A 16,778-nucleotide genomic window follows, 5' to 3' on the forward strand; every position below is an offset into this window, starting at 1 on the left:
TGTACGTTTCCCCCATTTTTCTTTATAACATAACCTTGAAAAATGTGGCCAGCTAAAAGACTATGGTTGACTCTTGAACAACACAGGTTTCAATTGCACTTACACACAGACGGAAAATACAGAATTGGCAGAATGCAAAACCTGAGTACAGGGAGGGCTGACTTTCTGCGTTCATGGATTCTGCAAGGCAAATATGGGTTTAGAGTATATGTGGATTTTGGTATTGGGGGTTGGGGGAGTCTTGGAGCCAATCCCACGTATACCATATACCTAGGACAATTGTATTTCCCAAACTCTCTTTCAGCATTATGTGGCCATATGATTAAATTCCAGGCAATGAGATGTAAGTAGAAGCACGTGAGACTTCTGCGAAAGATCTTTGAAAGCATAGGTACTGGCCTGGAATGTAGACATAAAAGCTGAAGCTCTAGCAACTATCTTGTTTTTGAAGTGACGTTGAACATGGAAACCACGCACAGGAGACGGTGGAGCCTGGGTCCCTAATATTTATGCTTCACCATCTCCTGTGCTGCCAAACCAGGCCTGGACTTTCTATCTCTGGATTTCATTTAGATTACAGTAAAATGAACTTCCCTATTATTTAAGCTACTGTTATTTTTTCTTTCTGTTACATCGAGCTGAAGATAATTTTAACTGATATGTCACATAAAAGCTATGAATGCTAATCCAAAAAGTGGACTAATCCAAAACTTTCTCCCCTAACAACTTGCCCATATGCCTAAAATTCTCAACATTAAAATTAAGTTATTTTGCAACAGGCACCGGTGTGTGGTGTTCCCCTTCCTGTGTCCATGTGTTCTCATTGTTCAGTTCCCACCTATGAGTGAGAACATGCGGTGTTTGGTTTTTTGTCCTTGTGATAGTTTGCTGAGAATGATAGTTTCCAGCTTCATCCATGTCCCTACAAAGGACATGAACTCATCATTTTTTATGGCTGCATAGTATTCCATGGTGTATATGTGCCACATTTTCTTAATCCAGTCTATCATTGTTGGGCATTTGGCTTGGTTCCAAGCCTTTGCTATTGTGAATAGTGCTGCAATAAACATACATGTGTATGTGTCTTTATAGCGGCATGATTTATAATCCTTTGGGTATATACCCAGTAATGGAATTGCTGGGTCAAACGGTATTTCTAGTTCTAGATCCCTGAGGAATCGCCACACTGACTTCCACAATGGTTGAACTAGTTTACAGTCCCACCAACAGTGTAAAAGTGTTCCTGTTGTGGGGTGGGGGGAGGGTGGACAGACAGCATTAGGAGAGATACCTAATGTTAAATGACGAGTTAATGGGTGCAGCACACCAACATGGCACATGTATACATATGTAAATAACTTGCACGCTGTGCACATGTACCCTAAAACTTAAAGTATAATAAAAAAATAAAATAAAAATAAAATTAAGTTATTTTGGCATTAAGGCATTATTTCTAAATGCTTCTATTAAGATATATATGCTCCATAAGGGTGAACTAAGTAAGTTTGCTTAATAAGGGTCTAAGAGTAGAGCTTTGAGAGTGGTAGAGATGGTGCAGGCATAATAGTGTTGCCATGGGCAACTGGAGCTGTGTCTAGGGCAAAAAAGGAAAAGGACTGGGCATTGCAGATATGTTCACTTACTTTACACTATTGCCAATAAGGAAACATGACCTCATGGAAAATATTTTCCTTAAAGTTAAGTTTTGCCTTAGAAATGATGTGATGCTAAATCATCTTCAAAATCTATTATTACATTAAAGAACTTTAAAAATAGCTCAATGTCTTAATAGTTAACTAATTCAATAAAAATATTTAAACTCTTAATATTTATTGCCCTTTTAAAAATCTAAGTTCAGGCCGGGCGCGGTGGCTCACGTCTGTAATTCCAGCACTTTGGGAGGCCGAGGTGGGTGGATCACGAGGTCAGGAGATCGAGACCATCCTGGCTCACACGGTGAAACCCCGTCTCTACTAAAAATACAAAAAATTAGCCGGGCGCAGTGGCGGGCGCCTGCAGTCCCAGCTACTGGAGAGGCTGAGGCACGAGAATGGCGTGAACCCGGGAGGCGGAGCTTGCAGTGAGCCGAGATCGCTCCACTGCACTCCAGCCTGGGAGACAGAGCGAGACTCCCTTTGAAAAAAAAAAAAAAAAAAGTGCAAATTACTAATATTTTTATTCTCCTCATGCCATTGATATCTTATATGACCTGAAACATCCTTATGCTCTTGTAACTAGGTTTCTCTAGTGTATTTGAAAACCGTGTTCTAAGGCTTGGTTGTGTCCGTTTTTTTACTCAAAAGTCAAAAATGAGACTTTATTAGAGTGACACTACCTATGGATGGATGGAGGGAAGAGGGTATACTCTGAAGCTAAACTTCCTGGATTTGAAACTTGACTCTATCACTTACTAGCTATGTGAGCCTAAGAACGTTGTTTAACCTCACCATGCCTCATTTTTCTCATGTGTAGAAAGGAAATAATAATAATGCCTACCTCATAGGTTTGTAGTGAGAATTAACTAAGTCAATTTTTATAAGGCATGTAGAACTTGGCCTACATGTTTGCTAAATACATTAGATAGATACAATTCAGTTAGTATATGAAAAGAATGTAGGATTGAAACATGGGTTTTAGATTTTTTTTTTAAATAGAAACCATGCTACTTTATTAAAATACTGAGTTTTATTTCATATGTATATTTTTGTCTCCCCCCCATTTCCATGTCCAACCACCACTACTACTGTGTCCTATCATAACATTCCCTACATACTTAAAACCAACTAAATGGTGGAGTTCCATCTTTAAAAACTAAACAGGCATTTTTAAAATTTTACTTTAAGTTCTGGGATACATGTGCTGAACATGCAGGTTTGTTACATAGGTATACATGTGCCATGGTGGTTTGCTGCACCCATCAACCCGTCATCTAGGTTTTAAGCTCCGCATGCATTAAGTATTTGTTCTAATGCTCCCCCTTCCTTTCCCCCCCACCTCTCGACAGACCCCAGTGTGTGATGTTCCCTTCCCTAAAAGAGGCATTTTGGACAACACATTCTTGGCAATGGAACCTGAACAACATTTGTCAAACGTGGTAGGAGAAGTTCTCACTCTGCATTATAAAAAAGACGCCAGATATCAACAGTTACAGAAATGGAATAAGATGGAAAATTTTTAACAAATTGTTTAAACTATTTTCTTAAAGAGACTTCCTCCAGTGCCAGAGATCTTGAATAGCCTCCTGGTCAGTCATCCACAAGCAATTCTTCACATAATTGATGAACTTGGCTTCCACTTTGAGAAGAGAACCACCTTTTTCTATACTTGCATTTTTGCTTTGTTTTCTACAGAACTATGTCCTTTATGTGTTTCAGGAGTTTTTTCCTGTTTTTTGAAGGATTCTTGTCCTTTTGATCTTGATGTTGATTTTTGTCCTTTTGATCTTGGTGTTGACTCAAAAGGCTTTGAGTCTTTTCCATTCTAGTTTGACTTTTGTGCATTTTTGGCTGGAGTATCTCCTATAGATTTCTTCACTGCAGCTTTTTCTTCAGTTTTCTCATCATCAAAATCACCATCATCATCATCTTCATCATTATCATCATCATCTTATTCATCAGCAGCAAGTTTTACTTTTCTCTGTGGAATCTTGCTACCACCTCCCGGGGCAGATCGCCTTCCAGGTACACTTAAGAGTTTCACATCCTCCTCTTCATCTTCTGACTCTGCATCTTCCTCCACAACTACTCAGTGCTGTCCACTAATATGCACTGATCCTGAACAACACTTCAATTATAAGACCACTGGTAGTGTGATTTCAAAGCCCCCAAGGGGAACTGTTGGCTGTACAGACATTTTCAAAGTTGCCAGTGTTACCTTAGTTGGACTGCCTTCATAATTCATTGTCTCTGCTTCAACAATGTGCAATGTATCCTTTGCACCAGCCCCTAAACTGACCGTTCTTAAAGATAACTGATGCTCATTTTCATCATTATCCACCTTAAAGTGATAATCTTTGTTGGCCTTTAGTTCACAATTGAAAAGATAGTTCTGGGGCCTCAGGGTCATGTCTATGTCCATGAAATCTTCCATGGGATTGTGGCATGCACTTAGGTGGGAGAGAAGGCAGACAGAGATAAATGACTACTGCTCCAGAGAATGGCCATGCAGGACGGAATCACACCAAGGGGTTTAGATTCTAATATGGGTTCTGCTACCTCCTAGTTGTATGATCTTGATCTATTCAAATTGTCTGAGACTCAATTTCCTTACTTGTAAATGAGGATGATAAAGCCAACCTTATGGGGTTATTATAATGAGTAAATAGGATGGCCAGGTAAAATACAGAATATATGGTTAAATATGATTTTTCAGATAAGGAATGAATAATTCTTCAGTATGAGTATGTCCTTTGTAATATTTGGGATATACTAATACTAAAATATTTCACTGTAATCAAAATTTAACTATCCATCCTGTCTTTATCCTCTGTAAATCTGGCAACCCTGTTAGTAAATGAGTTAGTTGCCAGTCTCTTCATTTTTGATAAGAGGACATCAATCTTATATATGTATAATATATGTATAATATATATAGAATTCATGTCGAAATAACCCTTCTGTGATTTTCTGTATGCAAAGAAAGCATTTACTATAGTTGCCTATATTACTTCCCAAATTCCCCAATATTTTCTTTTTAAATAGAGGTGAGTAGTATACCATCACCTGGATTAAGCTTAGCAATATCCTTTGTGGCTTTCATTGTCTTATTTTTCTATTACAAAATAATTGTGACTATGAATTGCATAGTAACCAGGGAAACTCATTTGAATCGAGTTCTGTTAATGGATAATTATACCTCTAGCAATAACTTGGTGCTAAAAACAAAAATGACATTTTAAGCATGGCTATATCTGTATTTTCAAGGGGCAATTTGCCCTGTACCCTACAACTAGAGAAGGTACAAGAAAAAACATGAGAAGACTTTGACAAGTGAAACTGAGCAGCCTTTACCTTCCAGCAACCTCAGCTAATGACAGGCAATGAGCTATTCTTAAATTTAACTTCTTCTATTGCTGGATAAAGACAATTTGTTCTTCCTATAACAACCATCTTTTTTTTTTCCTTCTAAGCTTCTATTCTGAAATGAAAATGTACAAGTGAGGATGAGAAAAGTATATGGTAAAAATATTTTTTCTTGATTTCTTTCTCAAAAGTTTTAGAAGTTAAAGAGCATGTGAGAAGAAAAAATATATAGGCTGAATTTTTAAGCATGAATAAATATGTTTTTCTTGTAGAAATTTTTGAGGCATTTATTGATGAATAAAAACAGAAATACTAAGATTTAATCACTTGTATTTATCTGCCAACTTGAAATTGGACAAATGTACTAAAAATAATGTGTCAACATTTTGTCCTTTGCTTAATCATCTGAAAACATTGCTTAGTGATTAGTGGCTTAGGAAATCTCCTAGTGAAAACAGCAGAGCACTTTTAAAGAAATGTTCATCATCGTTGCTTTTGGTGCACAGAGGATGGTATTTGGGGGATAATAAGCATGTCTCTGACTCTGGGGAGAAAGGTGATTCAGAACTGCCCTTCGACCCAGGCTAGAGGGGCCCTACTGTGGGTCCTGCCCTTGAGAGGATGGCGTATTTTGCACACATCGAAACGCAAATGTGTCTTATTTTATTTTTTTATATTTTGTAGGTAAGTCTTTGGAAAGTTTGGCAACTGAACTTTCCGGAATTATGGCTGGTGCCCACACACTTTCTAGAGGAAGTGGGGCTGAGGGTGGAGGGAAAGGGTTCTAGATTCTACTCTGGGAACCCAGAGAAAGAGTGGCGCTTTGCTTTAAGTTGGTGCCTCCACACCACACACTGTGGGTGTCTAGGCAGGGCTGGGTCCCAGGAAAACAGTGTGTCTTCCTCTCCTCTAGCTGGGTGGTATGGTTTTGGGAGGTGCTGAGAACATCTTGGAAATCCTGAAGAAAAGTGAGGCTGGGGAAGGGGAACATGTTTTTCCTGTCTCCTGGGGAGCTTGACATGGTTGGGACAGGTCTACTCACCACCCAGGAGTCTAGCCCCAGCTTCCACTCTGCCCTGGCCTAGCTAGTCTCTGATTTATAGGAGGCAAACCTGGTGTGGGACAAGGGGGCTCCTTTAGCCTCTGGGTAGGGTAATTCCTGGAGAACATAGGTGGGAACAAGGTCTGGGCTGTGGTATAGTTTTGAATTATAACTTCCAACTGTTTAGAACTATAGCACGTTGGCCTCCACTTGTGTTTTTTTCCCGGGCTCTCCCAATGTTAGTGGTGGGTCTGTACAGAAGAATTGAACTCTGAATATGAAAAAATTTTAGGAGTACCTAACTGGAATGTTTTTGCTTATTTTTGTATGTATGCCCTAGAGTAATAACTTGTTGTAAAAGTCTATGTTTGAAGAAGTAACCAAGGGGTCTTATTGTCAGTCTTAATCTAAGTTTCAAAAAAAGTATATGTCAGTTTATTTTAAAAATGATTTTACTTATTAATATTATTTTTGATTGACAAATCATAATTATATACGTTTATGGCATACAATGTAATGTTTCCATATATGTATACAATGTGGAATGACTAAATCAAGCTAACATATCTATCACCTCTCTTAGTTATCTTTTATTTATTTATTTATTTATTTTTTATTTATTTATTTATTTATTTTTTATTTATTTATTTATTTATTTTGAGACAAGGTCTGCCTCTGTCACTCAGGCTGGACTGCAGTGGCGCTATCTTGGCTCACTACAACCTTCACCTCCTGGGCTCAAGTGATTCTCCCATCTCCCAGCCTCCCCAGTAGCTGGGATTACAGATGCCTGACACCATGCCTGGCTAATTATTGTATTTTTTGTAGAAACAGGGTTTTACCATGTTGCTCATGATGGTCTCCAACTCCTGAGCTCAAGTGATCCACCTGCATTGGCCTCCCAAAGTACTGAGATTACAGGTGTGAGCCACCATGCCCAGCTTTACCTATCATTTTTTATGTGAGACATTTTAAATTTACTCTCTTAGTTATTTTGAAATATACATTATTATTAACCATAATCATTCTGCTATGCAATAGGTCTCAAAATCTATTACTATTGTCTACTACTGTCTATCTAAATCTTCATATCCTTTGACCAGCAATTCTTCTTTCCCTCCCTCCCCAACCCTCTAGTAGCCTATGGTAAGCATCTTTCTACTCTCCACTTTTGTAAGTTCAATTTTTTTAGTTTCCACATATAACAGATTAGCTGTTCCACATATAACAAGCGATCTGAGGCAGGTGGATCGCTCAAGCTCAGGAGTTGGAGACCATCCTGGGCAACATAGGGAAACCCTGTCTCGACAAAAAATACAAAAATTAGCCAGGCATGGTGTCATGCACCTGTAATCCCAGCTACTGGGGAGGCTGAGCTATTATATATGGAAACTAAAAAAAAAAAATGAACTTACAGAAGTAGGGAGTAGAATGTGGCATCTGTCTTTTTGTGCTTAGCTTATTTCACTTAGCATAATGTTCATCAATTCCACATGTTGTCACAAATGACAGGATTTTCCCCCTTTCTAAGGCCGAATAGTATTCCATTGTGCATATACCCTACCACATTTTCTTTATCCATTCATCCGTTAAAGGGACTCTTAGGTTGGTTAGTCATAGCTTGACTATTGTGAATGATGCTACAGTGAACATGAAAGTGCAGATATCTCTTTGACATATTGATTTCAGTTCCTTTGGATATATATACCCAGAAGTGGGATTAGTGGATTATATGGGAGTTCTATTTTTAGTTTTTTTGAGAAACCTCCATATGATTTTCCATAACAGTTACACTATTATGTAACTGTACACAATTTCCACCAACAATGTAAAGAGTTCCCTTATCCCTGCATCTTTGTTATCTTTCATCTTTTTGATAAAAGCATTTCTAGCAGATGTCAAGTGATATCTCATAGTGGTATTAATTTTCCTTTCCCTAATGATTAGTGATGCTGAGCATTTTTTGATATACCTGTTGGCCATTTATGTGTCTACTTTTGAGAAGTATCTATTCAGATCCTTTACCCCCCACCTTTTTTTGAGACAGGGTCTCACTCTGGAGTGCAGTGACACACATAGCTCACTGCAGCCCTGATTTCTGATATGGTTTGGCTCTGCGTCCTCACCCAAATCTCATCTCAAATTGTAATCCCCCCATGTCAAGAGAGGGACCTGAAGGGAAGGTGATTGGATCATGGGGGCAGTTTCTCCCATGCTATTCTTGAGATAGTGAGGCAGTTCTCACAAGAGCTGATGGTTGTTTTAAAAGTGTTTGGAAATTCCTTCTTTGCAGCACTTCTCTCTCTCTCTCCTGCTGCCATGTAAGACATGCCTTGCTTCCCCTTCACCTTTTGCCATGATTGTAAGTTTCCTGAGGCCTCCCCAGCCATGTGGAACTGTGAATCAACTAAACCTCCTTTCTTTATAAATTACCCAGTGTCAGTTAGTATCTTTAGGGCAGTGTGAAAATTTACTAATACAACCACCCAGATTCAACTGATCCTCCCACCTCAGCCTACTGAGTAGCTGGGACTACAGGTGCACACCACCATACCCAGCTAATTGTATTTTTTGAAGAAACGGGGTTTTGCCATTTTGCCCATACTGGTCTTGAACGCCTGGACTCAAGTGCTCTGCCTGCCTTGTCCTCCCAAATACAGACATGAGCCACTGTGCCCAGCCCTTTGCCCATTTTTAAATTGAGTTATTTGTTTTCCTGCTATTGAGTTGAGTTTCTTATATATTTTAGATATTAACCCCTTATTGTATTATGGCTTGTAAATATTTTCTCCCATTCTATGGATTTATTTTGTTGTTTCCTTTGTTGTGCAAGCACTTTTTTAGTTTGATGTAGTCCGATTTGTCTATTTTTGCTTTTGTTGCTTATGCTTTCAGGGTCATGTCCAAAAAATTGGTGTTCGGACCAATGTCCTTGGAGCATTCTCTCTGTTTTCTTCTAGTAGTTTTACAGTTTCAGGTCTTTAATATTTAAGTTGTTAATACATTTTGGGTTGATTTTTGTATTCAGCTTATTTTGTAAATTGGATAAGGATCAACTTTTATTCTTTTACATGTGGATATTTAGTTTTCCCAACACTATTTTTTTAAGAAACTGTTCTTTCTTCATTGTGTGTTCTTGAAATCTATGTCAAAAATAAATTGATTATAAATGTTTGGATCTATTTCTGGGCTCTCTGTTCTAATCCATTGGCCTATATGTCTGTTTTTATGCTAGTACCATGCTGTTTTAATAACTATAGCTTTGTAGTAAATTTTGAAATCAGAAATTGTGTTGCTTCCATCTTTGTTCTTTTTGCTCAAGATTGTTTTGGTTATTAAGGGTCTTTTGTGGTTGAATATAAACTTAGGGACTGTTTTTTTATTTCTGTGAAAAATGACACTGAATTTTCATATGGATTGCATTGAATTTATAGATTGCTTTGGGTAGTATGGACATTTTTACAATGTTAATCCTTTCAATCCATAAATATTGGATACCTTTCAATTTATTTGTGTTTTCTTCCATTTCTTTCATTAGCATTTTATAGTTTTCAGAAGACAGGTCTTTTATCTCCTTAGTTAAATTTTCACCTAAGTATTTGATTTTTTTGTCGCTATTGTAAATGGAGTTGTTTTCTTAATTTCCTTTCCAGGTAGTTCATTATCAGAATATATAATGCTACTTATTTTTGTATGTTGATTTTGAATCCTGTAACTTTACTAAATTTTTAATAAATTTTAACTTTTTTTGGTAGAATGTGCCATAGTTTAATGGGAGCATTTTATTTTTTAGTGGAATATAAAGTATTTGTGCGCCTTACAATTAATGGCATTTTGAGTTTAATGATATGTGATGGATCACCAGTCTCATGTTTTCTGAGCTAGTGCAATGCCATGGGTAGAAGCCATGAGGACCTTGTGGCTGCAAAGTTTCCATAACTGACATTAGGATGTGGACATTGCTGAGGCATCTTTTGGAGGAGAATAGCAGAATAGCCCTTCCTCAGTGTTGTGGGTCAAGAATAAGGTGAGAAAATGACTTGTCAACATACCAGCAGGGCGTGGTTAGTGGATGAGGCATTCAAGCGTGCCTGGGAGAGTCTGAGCCTTTGTGCAAGCCTTAATATATCAGGAAAAAGTCCCACGCTGAACAGTGTCCACCCTGAAAGAGACTGCCAATTAATTATAAAGTTACCAAATAATAAAGGAGAGCATATATTACCAAATATAAATATATTATTAACAAAATAATTCAAATACTTCTCAATTCGTTTATAATTTATATCCAATAAGTCCTGATACTTGGAAAAGGCAATAAGCAGTCCAACAGGTTTGCATAAAGAGACCCGGGGGCTGGGTTTGCTGCCCTTTGTCCTCCCCACTCCGAGAGAGGATGAGGGAGGTGACAGACCATTTGACTCTCAAGCCAGACGAGGAGTGCAGTAGTACTTCTGAGCACAGGTTCATCTTGGGCATGAGAAAGTGGCTCCTTACCTGGAAAGCAATTTGCCTCCTTCCCTCCCTCCCTGCCTTCCTCCCTTCCTTCTTTCCTTCTTTTTTTTTGAGACAGAGTCTGGCTCTGTTGCCCAGGCTGGAGAACACTGGTGCCTCTCGGCTTACTGCAACTTCCGCCTCTCAGGTTCAAGCGATTCTTGTGCCTCAGCCTTCCGAGTAGCTGGGATTACAGGCACACGCCACCACGCCTGGCCAATTTTTGTATTTTTAGTAGAGACAGGGTTTTGCCATGTTGGCCAGGCTGAGGTCAAACTCCTGACCTCAAGTGATCCACCTGCCTCAGCCTTCCAAAGTGGTGGGATTACAGGCGTGAGCCACCATGTCCAGTCCCTGTGGCTTCTTTTTAATTCCAAGTTGTCAGGTCTCAGTACATTATAGCAGTCTATATAAGTTGCAAAAATAAACTTCCTGATTCCAAAGCACACCATGTTTAATGAGTCATCCTGGACACTGAATTTCAAAAGAATTAGAAATTTATTTCTGGGTCTCTTTATGAGAAGAATGAGCAAGATTCTATGCAACTATTTGAAGAGGAGATTCAGTCTTTAGAGATCTTTTGGTAATAAAATAATCACACACTAACTCAATAACTATTGAGACTTATAATGCTGTGATTGAGGAAAGTAAACATGTTGCTAAATGGTTGAACCTTTCTAGACCTTAAAAAGCGTTAAGTTCTAAACAGATTTACTTCATTTTTATTTCCATTCCTATTTTTAGAAATAAGTGAAATGTTTGAGTAAAGCCAGATTTGAGGGGTCTTTTTCCCTTCTCTGCCACAAAATTTGCTGGATAAATGGTCCCCTTAGTAGATTTATATTTGGGTTGCCAGATAAAATACAGGACATACAAATATTGCATAGGACATACTTATACTAAAAATTATTTGTTGATTATATGTAATTAACATTAAACTAGGTATCTTTTTTTTGGTAAATAGGGCCATCTTAATTTATATGTACTTTGTATGGCTGTTCTTATTTTCTACACATAAGTTTTTTTTTAGGAGAAATAGCATTTCTGGATTAGTTGACTGTTACTGTCAATAACTCATAATATTAAAATTTGATAATCTTGTCAGTTTATTAATTTGTAAGATGGATTCTTGGTGCGTTGGGCCCAAATATTCTGTAACTATAGCATGTTAAAAGCAGACCATCCTTTTTTCTGAAGAATCAGAGTTGTTTAGTGAATTATTGAAATGTTATCCTCAACAGTTACCAAATGCCTGGCAAGGTAAGGTTCAGCTGGCTTTTTTTTTTTTTTTTTGTAAGTCAGAAGACCTCTCCAAATTTTTTGTATTATAATTTTGTATTATAAAACTAGCTTTTCTTCCATTTTGGAAGTCAAATCCAGAATGATGGAGATCTGAAATTTTGAATCCTTTACGATTGCTCTTCCTTATTGACCCCAAATCAGATGATTGCTCTACTGTTTGCATAGATGACCTTAGTAATTGGATATACTTTAACATCTTCTGAGAATTACCAGAGACAGTGCTTGAGTAAACATCAGATTTTTAAAAAAACTGTATAAGCTGAGTGCTATTGGTTTTATTTGGTTCATTTCACATTCATTTTTACATGACGAGTGCCTACGGAGCTGAATATGGATATTAAAATGTGATAGGGAATGTTTGAGTGAATGTGTGTTTGTGTGTGTGTGTGTGTGTGTGCGCGCACACATGCTGAGGAATGCTGTATATTAAGTGAGAAAGAAAGAAAAAAAATCCTGCAGACATCCAATCCTGATTCTTAGAAACAAGAATTGATAGAACTTATGGATTAGTCATGGGTAACCCTAACCATTGTCAAAGTGGGTGCTTAAGTGATGTGTGGTAGAAGGCAGAACAAATAAAGAGACAGGTGGTTTATCTGACATTCTATTTGCCAGAGATTTGCATTAACTGGCATGTGTGGACATATTCCACAGAGCAGCAATTGACGTTTATAATGATGACCCTGAGACATGGTAAGTGCTGTGTGAATTATCACAGAAAAATGAAAACCTGTTAGTGCAAATCAGGTGTTAAGTGCATTTTATTGTGTGGTTTTTTTTAAAATTAATGTTGACTCTTTATGTAGAGCACATATATTTTCACTTTAATCAGGATAATTATACTTTCTGACCAAATTGGATGACACAAAGCGGATTGTAGAAATTTAACACACACTTGCTCATTACCTACTGTGTAATAAGCTATAGGCAAACACTGATAGACACAATTTTATGTCCTCAAGAAATTCATAATTACAGGAGATAGAGAACCATATGTTTTTTATAAAATGTAAGAGGACCCTAATGTACATACAAATACAATGGAAACCATAGTGTAGAAGTAACTGATAAAAGAGAAGTCAAAGATTTATTACTGAGGAGATAACATTTGAATTGCACGTTGAAGAACGAGTAAGGTTTCTCTAGCTAAATAGAAATGTTACTGTCTTTTCCCAGAATAGGGATTTTATGTACTTTGTCCCTTGTTTTCTCCATCGTCTCCTCATTTTTGGGATTGACGGTGGATACATTAGATAGTGGAGGATGAAGTTTGATATGAGTTAAGAAATACTACTCTGAATACCCTAGGTCCTGCTTTCAATTGTTATTTGCGTGTCAGAGTGGGCAGTGGAGTAATGTGAAAATCCATCACCTCAAGTTGAGGAGAAAAACCTAGAAATTAAATAAGGGATTCAGGAAAAATCATGATGACCTATAGGATTACTTGCCTTGTTAAATCATCTGTTTTTATTGTTTTAAAGTACAATCACTTTGGATTTCTCTTGGTATTTCCAAATTATCTATCTTATGGACAGAACATCTTACAGAGCAGAGCCACCCTCAGCAATAATAAGGGTCACAATGGCTCAGGCTTTATTTCTCCTTAAGTAATCTTCCATACAGCCTGCTTGTTAATAAATAGTTAATTATTTGGGCAGCTGCTAATTATGTTTGAGCCCAACAATGGATGTAAGACTTTGGCATTTTGCAGCTGCATTTCGCCCTGGGTGGGAGTGTTGATGTGGAATGCAGGACAGGTAGGGTAGTCTCTTCAGTCAGTCACAAATCAGGACCATCCAGGCCCAATACTAGACTCAGAGTTTGTCATCATTGATTACATAAACCAAAGATCGATCAACTCCCCTTCATGTCTGGCTCTGTGAGTGCAAAGAAACTAACAATGGTCAATTTGTTTATTTTCATCAATTATTCTTTTCATGCAAATGGAATGACGAAAAAGACATTAGACTAGGTACATGTGTCTGGATTCTGGTGCAACCTGTGCTGTACACTGACTGTACAAGCTGAGGCAACTATCTTAGCCTTTCGGGACTTCATTTTCTCCATAGTATATGGACTAAATGATCCTCACAATTTTTTTCCAGTTCTAGAATGCTAGGAATCTTTCTTGTTAATTTTTAGTTTTTGTGGGTACATAGCAGGTATATACATTTATGGAAGAAACGAAATGTTTTCATACAGGCATGCAATGTATAATAATCACATCATGGAGAATGGGGCATCCATCCCTTCAAGCATTTATCCTTTATGCCACGAATAATCTAATTATACTCTTTTTGTCACTTTAAAATGTACTACTAAGTTATTATTGACTGTAATCACCCTGTTGTGCTATCAAATAGTAGATCTTACTCATCATTCTATTTTTGTACCCATTAAACATCCCTACCTCCTTCCAACACCTCCACCTACCCTTCCAGCCTCTGTTCACCATCCTTCTACTCTCACTGTTCCATGAGTTCCATGAGTTTAATTATTTTGATTTTTAGATCCCACAAATAAAGAAGAACTTGCAATGTTTGTCTTTCTGCGTCTGGCTTATTCTGCTTAACATAATGACCTCCAGTTCCATTCATGCTGTTGCAAATCTCATTTTTTTATGTTTGAATAGTACTGTATTGTGTACATGTACAACATTTTCTTTATCTACTCATCTGTTAATGAACAGTTAGGTTGTTTCCAAATCTTGACTATTGTGAGCAGTGCTACACCAAACATGGGAGTGCAGATATCTCTTTAATATACTGATTTAATTTCATTTGGGTACATACCCAGCAGTGGGATTGATGGGTCACATGGGATCTCTATTTTTCGTTTTTTGAGAAAGCTCCGTTTGGAGCTGTTTTCCATGGTGCTTGTACTAACTTACATTCCCATGAACAGTGCATGAGGGTTCCCTTTTCTTCACATCCTCTCCAGCATTTGCTATTATCTGTCTTTTGGATGAAAGCCATTTGAACTGGGGTAAGATGATATCTCATTGTAGTTTTGACTTAACATTTCTCTAATGATCAACGGCATTGAGCACCTTTTCATATGCCTGTTTGCCATTTGTATGTCTTCTTTTGAGAAATGTCTATTCAAATCTTTAGCCCATTTTTTAATCAGGTTATTAGATTTTTTTCCAATAGGGTTGTTTGAGCTCCTTATATATTCTGGCTATTAATCTCTTGTCAGAAGGGTAGTTTGCAAATATTTGCTCCCATTCTGTGGGTTGTCTCTTCACTTTGTTGATTGTGTCCTTTGCTGTGCAGAAGCTTTTTAGCTCAATGTGATCCCATGTGTCCATTTTTGCTTTGGTTGACTGTGCTTGTGGAGTATTCCTCAGGAAATTTTTGTCCAGACCGATGTCCTGGAGATTGACCTCAATGTTTTCTTGTAGTGTACTAGGATTCTTAAAAGCCACTTTTACAGATATCTATGTACATAAACAAATATATTTATGCCTTTTCATTTAAAAATAGATTTTAAATTTATTTTACTAAAATACTGAGTTATCAGTGTGTAAGTCTAAAACATTATTCAATGGAATAATGTGCTTTTTGAAGCACTACATAATTCCAAACAAAATAAATTCGACGGCATAAGGAGAGAGGCACCAAAATCTACCTCTATGCTCCCCTTTCATCCAAGACATAAAAGAAAGCAGCAGCAATCATTTCTTCTGCTAACCCCAGTAAGTAACTAATGCAGAATGCTTTGATGTGTTTGACAGACAATTCCCAAATGTGGTTTTTAATCCATAGTCACAGAGCTACCTGGTTCATTCTCCAAAATTTCTCATGTGGAAATTTATTACGTATTCACATGCACTCACACTGAAAGCCTCCCTTGCTTGCTACTTAATCACATTTCCTAAATGACTGTCCTACAGCCATTAAGTTTATTAATGGAATCCCAAACAAAGGAATTTAGCTTTCATAATAGCACCAAAGAAAACTTGCCAAAATTACTCCTTAGAATTTTTTTAAATGACATGTCAAAATTCCACGCATATACAAGATTGTTTTCCATAGCGAACAATCTTTAGATTGGAGACAATCTAAAGGCTCATTAAGAGGTTAAAAATATTTGATACATAATTGGTATGTAAATATTACAATCCACTTATGGTACATGTTATGGAGTATCACATAGCTGTTAAGAAGAATGAGAACTTGTCTGTACTCACATGGAAAGAAAAATATTAAGTAGAAAATAAAGCTAGTTGCATAACAGATGTTTGTCAAAGAGTTAGCAGTGTTAACTTCTTGAAGCTATGCATGAGGGGTCTGGGAAGTGGTACAGAGGTTAATTTCACTTTTTACATTATTTCATATTGCTTAAATTTCTCACAATAACCATACATATTTCAAAAATTAAAGCAAAATGCTCTTCCAGCAACACTTGTAATTTCCTCTTAAATATACAAAATTATTTAGACATGCAACTATTAAGAATTCATATAATACTTGTGAAATTGCATCCTCTTTTCAGGAACTGAATAGAAAATGGATAGAAATTATTTTTTTTCCAGAGCCAGACTAGCTTATGTTAAAAGGTTTCAGCCCAAATGTGCTCTCTCTTTATCTCACCATTCTTTTTAAAAATCAAGGTCTCTAAAGCAGAATCTTCATGTTGCTTTCTCTTAGTAAATGTTATGATATTATATCACTATATTCTGGCTTCAAAAAATGAATTATTAAGCCCTTCATTTAATTTTTGCCTTGTTCCTCAAATAACTGAGGGTGTCTTTAACATGAGTTAGTCATCCTTACCTATGATCATGATATTTCCATTTGTCATGCCGTGCCTTTGCCAACTTCATCTTTCCCATTCTCTATTATCCTAAATGTATACTTCCAACCCCCACCTTTCCCACTTCCACCCTGGAAAATCTTTTAGTTACCCACAACCCAGGT

General features: G+C 37.2%; 1 pseudogene; it reads right to left on the bottom strand.

Annotated features, from left to right (window-relative positions):
• Positions 1-3,199: 3,199 nt before the first annotated feature.
• On the bottom strand, positions 3,200-4,089 carry LOC101131469 (nucleophosmin-like; annotated as a pseudogene).
• Between the last annotated feature and the right edge of the window lie 12,689 nt (positions 4,090-16,778).

Source organism: Gorilla gorilla, chromosome 5 (genome assembly GCF_029281585.2).
Source record: "Gorilla gorilla gorilla isolate KB3781 chromosome 5, NHGRI_mGorGor1-v2.1_pri, whole genome shotgun sequence".
NCBI lineage: Eukaryota > Metazoa > Chordata > Mammalia > Primates > Hominidae > Gorilla > Gorilla gorilla.